Below are 17,578 nucleotides of genomic sequence, written 5' to 3'. Positions count from 1 at the left end.
TTAGTTTAGAAGGGCATCCCTGTCTTCAGGTGTATGCCGGCCCTCTATCAAACCAAGTTTTTAGAGGGCGAGAACTGGTCTATGATGAAGCATGACACCAGGTGGTGTGTGAGACCAGTACTTCACTTTTTGTGAGATGCCTGCACTCACAAACTAGAAACTACACTAGCACTAGCGACACTACACTGGGAGCAGCTACTTTGTGGTAAATAGTTTATGTTGGAGCCTGCCGTCTCCCAGCACCCCGTGCCTCTGGTTCCCTCACTCCAGAGTTTGTCTGGACTTTTTGGTTGCACTAAGACATTCCTCCCAGCAAATGGCGAACACCCACTGTGGTAGTAATCAGTCGATCTTCCTCCAGGACTTGGCTTTATCTTCTTCAAGTGAGATGTAGCAAGAAGTATGCTGGCAGCTGGTGAGACCATCTGTGGCAGGATCTTAGGCGATAATCTGGGCGAAGAATCTCTCCTGACAAGTGGCAATCCTTATATACTAAATCTTATCAGAAATTCGAATTTCTGAAATAAATGTAGGAATGTCTGACATTAATCATGTGTATCATTAATCATGTGCAGACATTTCCTTATGAACATATAAGGAAAAGGAAAGTCAATTCAGCCTAAATTATTTTGGTTATGTCTGTATTTGTTCTTATTTAACTTTGACATGGTAAGGAGTAGACATCTAACTCAGACAAATGTCTCATTAGATGTTGTATCTATGTCATTAATCGAAGAACTTGACGCCATCATAGGTCCTAGAAAGATAAGGTCTGGTGACATCTGTGCCTAAAGGCAGACATGACAATGATTATGAATAAATCAGGGAATATGGTGAATTTCAATGACTAAGTTAAGGAAGAAGGCAGTCTTCTTTGACTAAGATGGAGTCAGGACCTATATAAGATGAAGTCGGACCTGAGGGACTTTATGTCATGTTGAAGTGAGGTATTGCAGTCATATTTGTTGTACTGTCTGCTAAGGTGAGGTTTACAGTGAGGCAAAATCGGCTACACCAAGACAGTGATGTAACATTTCCATTGTAGGAAAGCATTAATCGAGCTCAGTGGCAGTTAATTCCTTGGTGCACAGGAGTGTGCACGCCGAGTACAGCAAGTCCCATAGATTATGGGTCTGCTGTTGAGGGAAAGTAAGTAATCATCTTGGTACTGTAGAGATTTCGGCCTAGGCGAAGCAGGCAGAACATTAACTGTGGTGAAATTAGTTCAGAAGAGCTCTGTAGTATTCAGGTACATCATTTGGAGCTGGGGATGCTGAAGACACACTGCAATAGGGAAACCTTTCACCGGGAAACACTGGTATTGGATGGTGGATCGTAAATACTATTTTGTAGCAAGTGTGTGAGATTGGAGCAAGGAGTTATTGAAAACACAGAATGGGGAAACTCTTTTTCCAAAAGTGTGAAAGATGCAAATAAGGAAGAGAAATTCCCAGCAGAAGAAAATCAAGTTACGGAAATGGCAGCACGGAAGGGGTTACACATGTGCATGTGGCTTCGCCAAGTACACAAAGATATGTCCAAAGATGGGGAATTACAATTCCGACTGAGCGGGACTTTCCACATGTCCAGAATCAAAAATGTAACCCCTTTGGTGCGTTGGACGGCTGGAAGCCGGGGGTCAGAAAGAACATTAGGCACCAGGGATTTTTTATTTTTATGTGTATATGGGTGTGGACAGCCAAAAATGAGCTTGGCAATGCCCCCACCCAAAATTCCACAGTCTTTCTATGCCACCCCCTAGGAGGCAGATGGGGACAATGCCCCACGATCTGACCCCCATCCACCCTCAGGGATTCAGAAAGCACACTAGGCGCCAGGCTTTTTTTTAATGTATATAGGGGTAGGGGCTGGCCAAAATGGGCATGCCAGTGCCCCCACACCAAAAGATGTCTACAGTATTTCTGCCCCCAAGGCAGCAGATGGGGCAATGGCTCCTGATCATTCCCTCGGGAGTGGGGGGGGGGGGGCAGAAACACCACTAGCAACCAGGGATTATGTTTTTTTATACATAGGGGTGGGGGCTGCCCAGAATGGGCATGCTCATGCCCCCACGCCCAAAATTGTGATTTTTGTCAGCTAAATTTGAGGTTTGCAGGGGATTCTGGGTAGGAAAACGTTGAGGGATTCACACAAGCCACACATCCCCGATTCCCCCGGGGTGTCTAGTTTTCAGAAATGTCTGGGTTTGGTAGGTTGTTTTGATGTTGCCACAATACGTTTTGGACCCTTGCCTTTCACAAGTACTTGGCACATCCACACAAGTGAGGTATCATTTTTATCAGGAGAACTGGGTGGGGAACGCTTAGTGGAAGAAAATTTGTGTTAGCCCGGTGATCCCACAACTTTCCCACACAGAAACGTGAGAAAAATCAAATTTTGTTCAGCTATATTTGAGGGGTGCAGGGGATTCTGGGTAAGAAACTGTTTGAGGATCCATGCAAGCCATACTTCCTTAGACTCCCCCAGCTATCTAGTATTTAGAAATGTCTGGGTTTCGTAGGTTTCCCAGATGGTCGCCGAGCCTGGGGCCAAAAACCCAGTTGCAGAACGAGGTTGTTTTGTTATAGTTAATTTTGAGGTCTTCACAATATATTTTGGGCCCTTTCCTGCCACGGGCACTTAGCCCCTCCTACACAAGTGAGGTGCCATTTTTATCAGGAGACTTTAGGGATTGCTGGGTGGGTGGAAGGTTGTGGATGCACGCAGATTCCAGAACTCGGAGCCAAAAACCCAGGTAACCCTTCTTTCAAAACCACTTCGTTTTGTGAGAGGTAATTTTGATGTCTCCACAACACTTCCCTGCCGCGGGCACTTGGCCCACCCACACAAGTGAGCTTTCATTTTTATCTGGAGAATTGGGGGAATGTAATGGGTGGAAGTTTGTGGATCCACACAGATTCCAGAATTTTCGATCACCGAAATGTGAGGAAAATGTGTTAAGTTTGACTAATTTTGAAGTTTGCAAGGGATTCTGGGTAACATAACCTAGTGAGAGTCACACAAGTCCTCCCATCCTAGATTCCCCTGGGTGTCTAGTTTTCAAAAACGTACAGTTTTGCTAGGGTTCCCTAGGTGTCGGCTGCGCTAGGTTACAAAATCCACAGATAGGCACATTGCAAAAAAGGGTCAGTTGTCACTGGAAAAATGTGATGTGTCCACATTGCGCTTTAGGCCATTTCCTACCACGGGCACAAAGCCTACTCGCACTAGTGCCATTTTTATCTGGAAACTTTGGGGAAATGCTGGGTGTAAGGTTTGTGGATCCACGCAGATTCCAGAACTTTCCATCACAAAAAAGTGATGGAAAATGTGTTATTTTTTGACAAAGTTTGAGGTTTGCAAGGATTTCTGGGTAACCGAACCTGGTGAGAGTCACAGAAGTCCTCGCATCCTGGATTCCCCTAGGTGTCTAGTTTAAAAAAATGGATAGGTTTGTTAGGTTTCCCTATATGCCAGCAGAGCTAGGGTTCGAAATGCACAGCTAGGCACATTGCAAAAAAAGGGTCAATTTTCACTGCAAAATTGTATGTGTAAACGTTACGTTTTGGGCCGTTTTCTGATGCAGGCACTAGGCCTACCCACACAAGTGAGGTACCATTTTTATCGAGAGACTTAGGGGAACACAGAATTGTAGAACAACTGTTATTATCTATTAACTTTCTATGCATTTCTGGCCTCCAAATGTAAGGCAATGTGTAAAAAAGAATTCAATTTGAATAATGTATTCTAATTCACATGATAGTATGGGTACCCACTATTTTGAAGATGCGCAAATAACTTCTGCTTCTAAACTCTATACTGTGTTCCGATTTCGGAAATACATAGGTGTCCTCGATATCTATTCACTCTTTTTATTTTACCAAATGAATTGCTGTATACCGGGTACACAATGAAAATAGATTGCAAGACGCAGCTCAGTTATTAGCTCTGGCTTCCTCGGGTTCTTGGTGAACCTACAAGTCCTACGTATCCTCACAACCAGCAGGGTCCAGCTGATGTAACGGTTAAAAAATCTGTCACACTTAGAAGAAGTTACAAGTCACAAAGTTGGCACAATTGGCTATTTTTGTTCAACTAATTTTCAATATTTCTTATTTAAAACTGTAAGGTCTTTATAAAAAAAAACTTGAAGGATCTACACTAATGACCCCTTGCTGAATTCAGAATTTTGTCTACTTCTCAGATATTTATAGCGTTCTAGAATCCATTATTGATTTCACACACATTTTTACCACTAACTGGAAGGAGGTTGAAAGCACAAAAAGTAGCAAAATAGGCTATATCCTTGTAAAATGCCAAAAATGTGTAGATTTTAGTTTTCTGACAAAAGTCTGCCTGTCCCTGAAAACTTGGAAGATGGCGATTTCAGCACCACAAACCCTTTGTTGATACCATTTGCACGGAAAAAAACAGATGCTTTCTTCTGCAGCACTTTTTCCCCATTCCTTCCCCCCAAAAAAGGGTACCTTTAAAATCCCCATGATGTTGGAGGAAATGGGTGCAATCTTTGCGTGAATACCTTATGTGGACAAAAAGTTACAGGGGCCTAAGCAGGAACTACCCCAAATAGCCAAAAAAAGGTTTATCACATGGGAAGGAAAGGCCTAGCAGTAAAAGGGTTAAGAAGGAGAATGTATGGCGTGAGAATTCAGCCTAGACTCACATTTTGTGGCCATGAATCTGGGAACAAGTTGCGAACGAGAAAAAGGAGGCACAAGCAATAGGACTTAGGCAGGACGATGAGAGGCAAAAGATGGGAGAAGGTGATTGAGACAATTAGCTCTTACTTGCTGATAGAGGCCAAGGAGATAGATGAGGAAACCCTAGTGAGAAAAGGAATTCTAAGGACAAGGAGAGAGGAGGAAGACACCTTGGTAGATATGTTCCATAGAATAAGGTCACCCCATATAATGCAGCAATTGCACCAAGTGCTACAGCACAAGACGCTGAAACTGAAACAAACCCTGTACCTGCTTCAGAGGTTAGTGCCCCCTCATGTTACTCAGAGACTGCTGTTTACCATTTGCTTAGACCCCGACCCATTAGCAATAGGAATTTCACAATCAGTGGTAACCCTTAATATTCCTCTGTTGCGACAGGCGTTAACACGTCCCAGAGTTAGACCCTTCAGAGCATCCCTCAGGACCTCACTGAGATGTCCGGCCCAATAGAGTCACGCCCACCCCAGGGAGAGGCTTTGACAAACCTGGTGTGCAGACAAAATATTGAGTTGGAAATTTTGAACTACAGAAATATTGAGTCCTAAATATTGTGAGTCAGAAATATCTTCAAATATGGGGCTGATGCACAGCTTGAGTTTACAAACTTATTTTATTCACAGTTAGTTCAGTTCAAGGTGCTGCTGATGGGTGACGCTCTCCGTCCGTGGCGTCCTATATCAATATGAAGATGTGTTCCCAAAGGGTCATTGGTTACATCCCCTACAGGCACTCTTGTAGTGGTTCCTATTCAATAAGGACTCCAATTCATTCATTGATTTTCTCCATTTTTATTTGTTATTTTTTTACTTCTTTGCAATTACTTCATTGCTATTTTCTTTCATGTACTCATTTTTGTGTTTAGTTAGACATGAATCCTTTTATACATATTCTCTTTATGAGCTCCAATGCATTTCGGGCATTTAGTGCCCTTCCTCAGGGAGAAAAGGCTGTTGAGAATAAAGCCATAATCACAAACCACAATATTTACATACATATGCAAAACAGTTTGATCAGTTTTGGGGGTTCAAACCATGCGGGTTTTTTTTTTAAATTGTGCCCATGCTCATGAGTGTAGGTAAAACACAATCGCTAATGTACGGTGTTATGCCCGTGATCGTTATCAGTGTATATCGCGGTGTACATAAGTAACATGAAACCACACTTATGTGTAAGCCGAAATGTGCCCGGACTTCGAATGCTGCACGGAAAAAATGTATATGTAAACCAACAAATCGTTCTAACTTAGGGAATAATATAAACCAAAATGCCTGGCTTTCTTACTGACCATAAATGCCACGTTGCAGAGGATCTAGTGAAGGAATACCCTTTAAGGGAAGTACAGGAAGGCAAACATGTGCCTATCCTATGGTCTCGGACAGATCTCTTCCATTTCACAAATTCTCTACCCAGGTTTGGGGAGAATCCTGATAAGTGGTACACACAGATTGATTAGATAGTTACCAATTCAAAGTATTTGTGGTAAGATTTGGACGTGTTGTTTGAAGTGACGGTCCTGAAGGACCTGTGGATGAAATGTAGGAGAGCAGTGAAATGGCCGGCACAGGAACCACCTAGGAAAGCAGGTTAGAATGCTTCCTCACCATTGGCTAAGACCAAATACAATGCAGTCATTTACCACCTAAAGTCTAAGGTCCCCCAAAAGGAGATGAATTAGCCCAAAATCTTCCGAACATCTCATGAATCCAAAGAATCTGTACATGCATACTTTGAAATGCTAATGTAGGTGTACACAGAGCATAATGATCTAAACCACCTGCTTAGGGAGAACATGGTAAAGTTTCTCACCTCCTTCGTGCAAGGCTGCACTCGGAAATTAGCCATCATGTAAGGCATTGTTTGCTGGCAGAGTAAACCCATAAATGAGATCCTGCAATATGCAAAATATTACAGTGATATGCCAGAATCTAAACGTAAGGGGCTGAAAGAAAGGTTCATGATGGTTCAGACTTAGTGGGCACAGAATGGATGTGAGAAAGGACCTGACCTTCCCATCTAAGGACCTGACTTTGACCCCAGTACAGGAATAAACATTCAGGGAGTCTCAATCGCATATAGAGGGAGTGCCCTGGGAATGGGAAAAGGTCATGGAATTGTGCCTGGAAACAGTATAAGTGCTTTAAAAAAAAAAAACGTTACCCCTTGTTACAAGATTGTGTACTGGAAGTGGAAATGTTGCTATAGTCCTGATCGATGCCCAAGCCCCAAACCGGTCAGTACAGGAAGAGCTTCCCCCAGTACTCAGACCCCCATGGCAGACCTCAAAATCCTGAAGTTAGGTGTGCCACAGAATCCCCCTGGACATAAACAGATTAAGGTAGAGAACCTCCAATTCCAACCGAGCTACAGAGTTCCACATAACCTATTCACATCTCAGACTCTCATGATCTTAGAGAAATCCAACAGACCCAATGATGGTGCCTGAGGGGTGGGGGTGGGAGAGAGGAGTGTATACTTGGCATAGTCCTGGAAGTGGATTTTAGTGGTCCATATGTAGATGGAGAGGTCAACGGACATCCAGTATCTTTTTTGATTGACACCGGTGCCACTCGTTCGACTGTTGTGACAGTTGAGGTGCCGAACCCATCCTTTGTGGAAAAGGAGTCTAAGTTTTTGCTATTACAAATCAGCAGCGTACAAATCAGGTCACCGCCCCAGGTCCAGTAAAAATTGGTGACATCACAGAAAAGCACCAGTTTGCCGTGTGCTATTCAATCCCTGTAAACTTACTAGGGAGTGACTTGCTTTGCATAACCTACTGTACACAAGACAGTAGATAAGAGACCCAAGCAGCAGACGCATAATTTAAATTACACGCCCTGGATTCTGTAGAAAAGTTATTTCCAGTCATTACTAAATAAGATTTACCTGTTCATTTTGAGACATACCGTCAGAGATGATGTGTGGGACTTGACCAGGAGAGAGATTGGGTTAATTCATGGCACAAAGCTGTTAATGATAACCCTCTGGCCAAATTAAATATTCCCTCAAACACTCCCTTACAAGCTAACCAAAGAAGCCATTGCAGGATTAATGCCAGTAATCGAGAATATGAACGACACGGTATTCAGAAGGAAGTCATCACGTTTCCATGTAATGCTCAGATTATGGCTTACAAAAAACAAATAAAAAGTAGAGAATAATGCAGGAACCCCGAAAAATTTACCAAGTTGTCATTCCATGCTATCCTGTAGTACCGAACCCTGCTGTGATCCTGTTCCAAATTCCCCCAGAAGCTGAATTGTTCATGGTCATTGACTTTTTCTCGGTTCCCCTTCATGAAGAGGCAGATTCTCTTTGCGTTTCTGTCCTAGGAGATGACTCTTGTGTGGCGTCATGCTCCTCAAGGGTGTATATATACAGAGAGCACGTCCTTTTTTAATCAGATACTTAAAATGAACCTAGAAACTCTTCAGGTACAGTGTAGCTCAACCCCTATTCAGTAGGTTAAGGATTTACTCATTGCATCGATGAACGCATTGAACCAGTCCTTAAAATGAAATGTCCGACCACACAGAGAAGTACGAATGTTTTTGGGCAGTGCCGACAATGGATCCCAAATTTTATTTTGTGTCAAAGCCTCTACTGAGCCTGTGCACACTATTGTCAATAACCCAGTACCAAAAGATGACTAAAGCATGGAATCCTTCCAGGAGCTCAGAAATCTACTGTGCATGGTACACGCTCTTGGAATTACAGGTTGCACCACAGAGTTTGTACTCATTGATACATATATGGAGAACCTTGTACTTGTGTCATAATGAGTGAAATTCTTTGTCTAAAAGGACCTGAATTTCCTCTGTTGGCGGAACCCTCATTTTCCCACTCTAAGGTGGCAAATCTATGCTGCATTTATTATTGAACTTTATTGAGTTCTTTGTGCTTATGATCTGTAGGTTTTGCTGCTAACCATATTGACCATATAATTCATTTAACTACTTAAATAATCCTTTATTTAAAGCCTTAAACTTTGACCTGTGGCTTTCATTCCTACTGAGAATGTTATTATCTTATGCCTATACTGCAGCCTACTGGTATTAGAGACAGTTCCAGTCGTGGAGCACCAAAGTATAAAGGGAGAACACAGCTACCGGTCCGAGCCATTTGCGGGTTCAGGAAGTTTAAGGCGAAACAAATATGTGTGCCGACACAGATACGCTCAAATAACATTTTTCCACAAAATTAGGGTTGTAGGAAAACTTTTTGGCCAGGAATTCTGGGATGTGCCGGTATTATCATCCACCATTACTGCCTGATTTCTAAATTGGCTACTAAATGTACTAGACTATTTGTCAAATCTAGTTCATCTAATATAATCCTTTTGCAACATTGTTGACTTTTACTGTAAAGAAGGCCTCTTTGCTGTTCAGCTATCTGTGCACACCCACCTATTTTTCTACCTATCGCTTATCTCTACTGTTATATATTCAAGGAGTGGTTCAATAGACTGGGACAGCGCAGGCATGATCCGGTCATTGCAGTTTTTGATTTTTTTTGTGGATCATGCAGACAATGGCAGCAAGAACCTACAACAGAGGTTAGTGGGTGTGAAGAATCAGTATGAAGTGTTAGCCATTGCAGGTTTCAAGACTTAGATGTTGGGTCTTATGCAGAATATAAAGTTATTCACTTAGGCCACCACTGTTGAGAAAGCTTAGATTAGAAAATACATTGACCTGTTTCATAGTTTGCAACTGAATCACTAGTCAAATTCATTCTTATTCGGAAGCACTTTGAAGGAAGGAAGGATAGCAGGCTATGGCTTTGGTTAACAGTAGGATGTTAAAAGGATGCAGAGTGTTGAATCAAACTGTTGGATTAGAGGATTTTTTTCCATGCAACTAATAGTCAAAGTCAAGTAGATTTTTTTATTCTTTTTGATTATTTAAAATCATTACTATTCACAATAGAAAAATTATCCTTAAAACATTCAAACAATTTATAATACACATTACATAAAATTATCATCTAGTTGCCATTGTCTATTACTGTGTGCTTATAATCATGAAATTCATTGGGGAGGTTTGATTTATACGACGTTAAGTAAATGAGCGGAATGGTCCTTAAAAACTTTTAAGCTGGCCATCTCAATTAAGTCTTTCATTTTAGCACGTTATTAACATGTTGTCCAGCCTGGTTAAAATAATCTGTCAAGCATTGAGGTTACCGTTTCCGACTTTACTTCTTTCCCAAAGTTCAGCTTGTCGTAGGAGAGATTGTACTTTTCTCATATATTTGACCCCCCTACAAGCCAGCATGGGTGATGATCCCTCCAGCCATCGAATTACGGCGTGCCTACATGTACGAATGTTCAAGTTATTAAAAATGTCCTTTAAAAGCCGTCTCCTTAAATCCATGAGTGCCGGGCACTTGCATAAAAGGTGGGTTAGTGATTCTTTATGGTAACCGCATAGGTAACAATAAAGATCCGTATAAACGCCTTTCCAAGATGGTTGCAAGTCTTTTGAAAGGTGTAGGCCCAGCCGATATTCTATATATCTCTACTTTAGCATCATGCTAAAGTGACTTTCTAAGTATGCCTGGGGTTTTGTCAAGGAGTATGAATTAATCACTGTCCACTCATGTTGGCGTTTGGAAATTGCTGATTTGTCTTCCAAAAAGGACTTCCATTTGGCAGCATTATTTGTTATTTTATCAAAGCCGGCTCTATCTAGAATGGTATCCCATGTCGATTGGATATCTAACTCCCTCAAAGATTTGATCAAATAAGCTCCCCAACCACTTAAAGTGGTTTGATTCAACTGATTTTCAATTTCTTTCCAACACAGGCTATCTAGTGAACCTTGTGCTGACAGGCGTGTTTTATGGTACAGTTTCACAAAACCACTCATGCCCCGAAACTTCTGATTCCACAACCCAAATTCCATTCGAACCTGTGCCGGCGAGGCGGATTTTGGGAGGTTAAAAAACGCTTTGTACACCACCGGCCTCCTTGCCACACCAGGTAACCAGAGCGTATGACAGAGTGGGTAGAGTTTGCGATGCCATCACCTTTAGAAGATGCGTATCATTTGGGCAATCCATTTTTTTATATAGTAACCTGTATGCATAGATCAAGGAATGTGTTTTCGCCCCAACTTTAGACCTAAATATTTATAGGATGCTTCCTATTTTATTGGTGATCCTTTTGCATACCATTTAAAATTGGATTTTTGGGGTCTACTAAACGTACCACCTTAGTCTTTTCCTTGTTCAGTTCCAAGCTTTCATGCTATCGATAAGTAACAAAGTTATTGATAATTCTTTGAAGAACTATGGATGTTTGGCTCAGCACCACAATATCATCGGCATATTGTAAAAAAGGAATTGGACTATTTGCCAGGTTCGGTGGATGACCTTCCTCTACATGCATTTGTTTAACGATATCTGCCATATATAGGTTAAAACAACTAGGTGCCAGGACGCAGCCTTGTTTTAAGCCCTGTTGGGTACTGATTTCGGTAGTGATGCTGCAACCATTACCCAGTCTTGCTCTCGCCCAGGTTTCACTGTACTGGCCTAATATTGCCTCCAGTAGTTTCCTCGGCAGCCCCCATGCTCTTAATTCTTCCCATAGTTGGTTTCGATTCACCCTGTCGAAAGCCGCTTATAGATCTATAAAGCATGCAAACAGTCTGGTCTTTTTTCTGCTTTTTCCATTAGAAGTGCCAAAGTTGTCAGGTTTGTTAATGTTCCTGTCCCTGTCCTGAAACCCGTTTGAAACATGGGAATTATGTTTGTTTCGTCCATCCAATCTTGAAGGTGCATAAGTAAGCATGATCCGTATAATTTCGCCTCTACGACGATCAGCGATATCAGCCTGTAATTTCCAAGCTTAATATGGTCACCCTGCTTGAAAATGGGATGGATGATATTCCCTTTCCAGGATTTAGGCATTTTATTTTGGCTGTAAATCTGATTAAAAAGCGGTGTTAGGTACTCTGCCCAAAAGTCAGGTGAATGTTTGAAAGGAGCATTAGGAAGCCCATTTGGGCCTGCGGCACCCTCTGTTTTAGGCGTTTTATTATTACCTTCAGCTGTTTAATGTTTATCAGGATGTCTGAAACTGGTACTGTATGTTCTGTTATTTCTTTCAACTAATTAGTTTCTGTCAAGGTAACTAGATCGCTACAAGTGTCCCCTTCGGACAAGGTCTCTTTACCATGCAATGGCATACTAATAACTTCATGCAGGTTTTCTTCTTTTTTTCGTAATGTTTTTGCAAACTCCATGTTCTTGGTGCATATTTTGCACTCTTTTTTGATGTGCCTTTTTTGGTCATGCTTCTTGCAATTAAACATATTTTGCACATGCTGAATCCAGTTGTCTTCTCCAATTCCTGCCTTAGTTGGTTGCCCTTTGTCAAGTTATTAATAATGCCCCAAAATGTCCGACCATTTGGGTTTTTGCTGGCCAGTAATAGTTTTGACCAAATACCTTCTTATAATAGTTTTTCCGCTTTTCCCAGCCTCTTCTTACAATTTTTTCGTAGGACCCTTAGTTTCACCTTATCTAATTTCATTCCCTTTTTCGCCGCCATGGCTTGCCTTCGGACTTCACGCCAGATCTTTCTTTTTTCCTCTCGTAGGCTAAGATTAAACCATGGCTCCTTCCCAGTATCCATTCTTCCTTTGCTAGAGTTAGTGACAGGAAAATTGCGGGTTAAAACGTGGCATAGATGTTCCCAAGTCTTTATGAGAAGTTCTTTGTATTGGGTTTTTATTGAGAGCAATTGTTCTTTAAATGTATCCAATATTGGTTTTATATCCTTTCCAACCCATTTCAATTTCCGTAAGTTAAACTTTTCGGTATCTCAAATCAAGGTGTTCATTTTTTGGGTTTTATCAACGCAAATGTTGATTTTTGTGATTAATGGAAAATGGTCACTTTCTATGCGTTGATCGATCTCGAATGCGACTACTTTTGAAACCAGATAGCTTCTAATTATCATAAAGTCTATTGTCGATTGCCTTTTGCCACTTGAAAATGTTACAGCCGCAGGTCTTTCCCTGTTTGCGTTCCCATTCAAAATTGTCAGGCCCAGACTTCCCAGTTCTTGGATTATTTGATTATCCTTTACTAAATTACTATTAAAATCACCGGAGATGATCAAGGAGTAGTTTGTGTGATTTTTGTAGCGCTTGAATCAGGGTCATTAGTGTTATGATTTTTTCCTTCTTCAATTTTTGAACGTAGACGTTGAGTACTAATAAATTGATATTAGGTAAATTTGAGTCGGGTTTCCCTGCGAGTTTTGTGGCTTGCAGCAAGTTTACCCCGATGTCTATTTCTTCCACTTGCCATCCATACTTTTGTGCTATGTATGTTGTTAGACCTCCTCTCGGGTGCCCAAAAGTTAAGAATCTTTCTGCTAAAGTATGAAGCTCTGTATAACCGGGGATTGATACTGGGCTCAGGTTCCAAGTTTCTTGAAGTAATATTAATTCATGTTGTTCAAGAAAGTTCGCTGTTTCGTGGTCTCGGCCCATATTATTAAAGCCATGAACATTCCATGAGCAAATACGGATTTTATACAAGTTTTCCAGGCTGGGCTCATCCCTAATTCTTTGAATAGTTCCTTTTTTCTGCCAATTGCAACTGGTTATCTGATACTGGGATTTTGTTCCCTCATTTAACCCTACTTGCACTTTAGGAACACTTATTGCTTAAGGCCTTGGGAACCCAGGACCAATCAGCGCTTTTATCCAACCTGGTATCTTGCTCTTCTGAGCCTGCCAATCTCTTCACTCCAGATGCTTTTTGGGGGGTTACATGCGCTATTTAAACATGACTTTTGGTTATTCTCAACTTCATTTTCCATTTTTTGGTTTGTGATGTTTTTTAGAAGGGGAAATGGATATTTTTGCCATTTGTGGCATCTCAGCACAATGCCCCATGCGTCGAAAATTAGGCTCATGGCATATATCCTATCTACAAAGGCTTTTGAGAACCAGGTGGTCAGAGACTCCTCGACGTCGGGGGAGTTTACATTGGTTTTAAACTCTACGGATAGAGGGCCCGATTCACAGAATGAACTTAAGACATTTGGTATTCACAGAATGCACTTAGAACTATCTGGTATTCATAGAATGCACTTACTACTTTCGGGATTCACAGAATGAACTTACTACTTTCGGGATTCACAGAATGAACTTACTACTTTTTGGGATTCACAGAATAGATTTACAACTACTAACTTTACGTCCGCCGCCGGGCCGTAATTTCCACCACCGGGCCGGATTTTACAGCACATTGGCGGTCTTTACTGCATATTAGCGCAAAATACAATTACGGACCGTAAATTACGATTACGGGCCGTAAATTAGGATTACGGGCCGTAAATTACGATTACGGGCCGTAAATTACGATTATGGGCCGTTTGTCATGCTAGCCAAGAGGAAACACCTGGCCAAGGTCCACCCATCCCCCACCATGGATCAGCTGACACACAGCAGCCAATCCCAGCCCTGCAGCATGTATGAATGCAGAGCAGACACAAACAATCCCTTTTCAGGATGTCACTGAACGTGTTAGTAGCACTACCCCTTGCCATGCGGCAAAACTACTTGAGGAGGAGGAGAGCAGAGAGGATCTACAGGCTGAGGATCAACCTATTTGGAATGTCCAGCCAGGATGTAAGGGCCAGGTACCGTTTCCCACCTGAAGTAATCCTGGAAATGGTATGTGAGTGGGAGCAGGAACTTGACTCTGTGACCTGCTGCTCACATACAATACCAGCATACCTCAAGATCCTTTCTGCCCTCCACTTCTTTGCTACTGGGTCCTTCCAAAGGGTCACCAGTGACCATGTGGGCATTTCCCAGGCGAGCCAGTCGCGGTGCCTGCATCAGGTACTGAGCTGCATCACTGAGAGAGCCCCCAACTACATCAAAATGCCATATACACTGGACATGAGACAAAGGGCAGCAAGAGATTTTTATCTCCTTGCACAATTCCCACGTGTGCTGGGTGCAATAGATTGCACCCATGTGGCCCTTCAGCCACCCCGCCACATTGCACACATCTTCTGCAACAGACGCAGATGGTATTCCATCAATGTTCAAGCAGTCTGTGATGCCAGTGGAAGGTTCATCAATGTGCATGCAGCGTTCCCAGGCAGTACACATGACAGCTTCATATTCCGCATGTCACCTCTTGCTGGGCGTATGGCTGCTGGAGAATTTGGTAACATGTGGCTACTGGGTAAGTACCAAGCACTGAAAATGGGTGATATGCGTCAAGGAAATGTCTGAATGCCCCCCAATAGTAACGATTGTACAATAAGAAACATGGCCCAACAAACACTGCATGTATGAACGTATAGATCATGTTCTGTGAAAGTCAAAGAGTGAAATGTTAACAACTGCCCATTCTTCCCTCCTCAGGCGACGCTGGGTATGCACTCTCTCCACATCTCCTCACCCCTTACAGGCGTGCTAACACTGTACCTCAGCGTAGGTACAATAGGGCACACATACGTACTCGAGCCATCATCGAGCGCACTTTTGGTCTGTTGAAGTCGAGATTCAGATGTCTCGACCGTACAGGGGGTGTGCTTCTGTACTCCCCAGTAGTCGTGTGCAAGATCATACTAGCCTGTTGTGTTTTGCACAACATTGCTCTAATGCATGGGTTACACATGCCTCTCGACCCTCGACTAGCTCTGAATGTGGGAGACCGGGCTATTGCACATGACCGACGTCAGGGCATGCAAGTCCGTGATCTGCTTGTTGCCACGTATTTCGCATGAGCAACCTGTAGTGCCACGGACAACATGTGGTTTGCGGTCTGTTGTCAATGATGAAATGTGGACAGACACAACAGTGTCCATAAATCCCACCCTGAGACGACTTTGCAACCTACACTAACTGCATGGAAATCACAGCTGCTGACAGAAGTCAAAAGGTGGATTGTGCCTCAGGTCACGTGCCCATGTCAGCGATCAGCGTAGTGGACATCCCTTAAACAAACTATTCACGCTGATGACAAACAATACATGTCCTGAGAGACATACCTGGACCTCATAAGGATGGGTCACCAAATCACAAAAGGGTGCATACTCAAGCCTATGACCACTAGAGAATTGACTCCCCCCACAAATGATGGGCCCAGAATGTGAGTGATGATGTCATGGTAGAATCATGCACCATGGGTCAGATTTACAATAAGAGTTGCATCTCTGCATATCAGTAGGGATGCCCCAGTAATTGTGCCTCACAGCAGACATCCCTTGTGCCATCATGGCTGTGCCGCATTTACAAAGCTCTGCGCTGTGGGCCAACTATAGACAGAAGCGTGAAGCATATGCTGTCATAAAGGTGAAGCACCACTGGAGTTGGGTCGAAAGCGCAACGCAGCTCCAGCAAGGCAAGCGGCGAGCCGATGCCCAACATGCAGCATCAATTCTCAGGCCTCCTACAAGCAGGTGCAGGGTTGGGACGCAGCATGGCTATGAAAATGACTGAGTGTAATTTTGTACATTTCACACTGCCACTGTTCGGAGGCGTATGTGTGCTGGAAGGCCCCCCCTGAGCAGGAACGCACAACTGCGGTGGAGGGCCTTACAATATGACACATTTCACAGATGCGTCACGTTGAAGATACCCCACAGCATGGAGTTGGCGTAGCACTCCTGCGCCACTAAACTTACGCTACTGTGGCACAATTGGGGCACACAGCGGTTGTATAGCTGCCCCCATATGTATCTGACATATCCACACTTCTCCACACCAATGTTACATAACACTTCATTCAACTCTGATACTGAGTACTCAATATGAACTACATGTCCCATAATGCAAAGTATGAGAATAGGAAAGTGGGATGGATGTTGTCAGTGCATAAATGACATTAAATGAACTGTTCCCCCTTTTGATACATAATCATGAATCACACCTGCATTGTCCTTTCACTTTCCCCTACATCAGAACAACAGGATGGCAGTGGATTTGTTTACTGATTGTGGATGGCCCAGGATGAATAAAAAATGGCTGCAAAATACTTCCTGTGATGTATTTCCTGTCTCCCACTACCTGTATAACATTTCCTGTATGAAATAATGTGTTCCGGGTCATTTTCGGAAGTTACGGCACAAAATCGTAGGTTCCGGCGGCGTATCCTAATGCGCTTGCGCGTAAACGACGCTCCGGAACCGGAAACTACGAACTCGGGCCGTAAATTACGAAAATAAACTAGAACACATCATTGCATACAGGCAAGGTAATACATCGAGTGGGAGACAGGAAATACTTTACAGGAAGTACTTAGCAGCCATTTTGTGGTCATTCAGAGTCATCCTCTTTCACTGATCAGATCCTCAGGCATCCTGCTGCTCTCATCTGACCAATTTCCCCATAATGGCAGAGGAATATGAGGAGAGAGCCCCCCCTTTCTCAGACAGGGAATTGGACATCTTGGTGGAGGGGGTGCTGGAGAAATTCCCTCAGCTATATGGGGACCCTAAGCACCAGCTGAGCACTGCAGCCCGGGGCAGGCTATGGGCCAACATCGTCGAGCGCTGCAGTGCAGTGGGAGTGTCCACCAGGAGGGCTAGGGCGTGCCGCAAGCGCTGGGAGGACCTGAAGCGGTGGGCCCGTCACAAGGCTATGGAGCTGGTTGGCCTGTCCTCCCAGCAGCATGTGCATCGTCCTCGCCTCTCACCACTGTACAGGAGGGTCCTGCGAGCAGCGTGGCCAACCCTCCATGCTCAGCTGGAGGAGCACGAGCAGCATAGACCTAGTAAGTGCATCATATGCAATATGAGTCTGGGAGTATGATGTGAGTGAAACAGTGCTGTACCATTGTGCGTCCCATGCCTC

The sequence above is a fragment of the Lissotriton vulgaris genome, chromosome 1_2 (genome assembly GCF_964263255.1).
Source record: "Lissotriton vulgaris chromosome 1_2, aLisVul1.2, whole genome shotgun sequence".
In the NCBI taxonomy this organism is placed as follows: Eukaryota; Metazoa; Chordata; class Amphibia; order Caudata; family Salamandridae; genus Lissotriton; species Lissotriton vulgaris.
The sequence above is the reverse complement of the archived record's forward strand: the minus strand, read 5'-3'. Positions refer to the sequence as shown.